We start from the raw sequence: 1,171 nt of genomic DNA, 5'->3' as shown, positions 1-1,171 counted from the left end.
ATGTTACATATTTTTGCAAATTTTTTGGAGTTTTAGTTAATTTTTGCAAAAATATAATAAAACCCCAAAAAATGATAGAATAACAATAGTAAGTTTATAATAATTATTTTTTCATTTTCTAATTATCGTATACTGTAATTTTTCTGTTATAATAATTTTTTTGCAATTTACTACCAGTACAATAATAAAATGATAAAAAATAACAAATAATAATACTAAAACAATATTAAACCACTAGCATTTTTAATTTTTCTATACTTTTTTTATTTGTTATTATTACAGAAAAGATTTTTTTTGCAAAATACAATAATTAAGATAATAGTAAAAAAAGTTAAAATAAAAAAATAATAATTAATAAATAATAAATAATATTAATAAATTAAAAGTTATAAAAATTCTCTTTTTCTCACTTTTATATCTTATTGTTAGTTTAAAACAATTCTGGTAATTATTATATTATTTCCTAATAATTGCCCCAAACACAAAAAAATCGAAAAAACGTCATTTTTGGGGTATATTGAAAAGGCTATATTCGCTAGGGTTTTTCCGTTTTTCGGGCTTTTTGGGGAAAGTTTTTCTTAAACTTTTTTTTTTAATATGGACACAATTCCCGTATTTTCATCATATTATAGATTTCATATTATTATCGAATCACATATTTTCACATTATCATCATGATTTTCCATTATTGCAAATTTTAAACATATTTGCAATTTTTATCATTTTATTGCAATTATTTTGGGGTTTTTAGATTATTTTTGGAAAATAATAACCACAACAATAATGATGAAAACAATAATAATAACAATAAAACGTTTTTAATAATTTTTTATTCATTATCTTAATTAGTACGTTTTTACGTAATTATTTCTGTTTTATAATTATTTTGCAATTTTATACCCAAAACAAATAATAATAAGGGTAATAATAACAATAATAATATAAAACAATATAAAAAGACACCATTATTTTATTATACTTATACTTATTAATTATTTTTATTATTTCGTTATGATAGATTTTTTTGGGAATATTAATAATTTAAAAAATAGTGTAATAATAGTAATAATAAAAAAAAAAAAATAATAATATAAATAATATTCAAAAGTTATCAAAATTCTCTTTTTTCTCACTTTTTATCATTATTGTTTGATTAAAACAATTTGGGAAT

This window comes from Penaeus monodon, unplaced genomic scaffold, assembly GCF_015228065.2.
Source record: "Penaeus monodon isolate SGIC_2016 unplaced genomic scaffold, NSTDA_Pmon_1 PmonScaffold_289, whole genome shotgun sequence".
In the NCBI taxonomy this organism is placed as follows: Eukaryota; Metazoa; Arthropoda; class Malacostraca; order Decapoda; family Penaeidae; genus Penaeus; species Penaeus monodon.
This window is presented reverse-complemented; position numbering follows the sequence as displayed.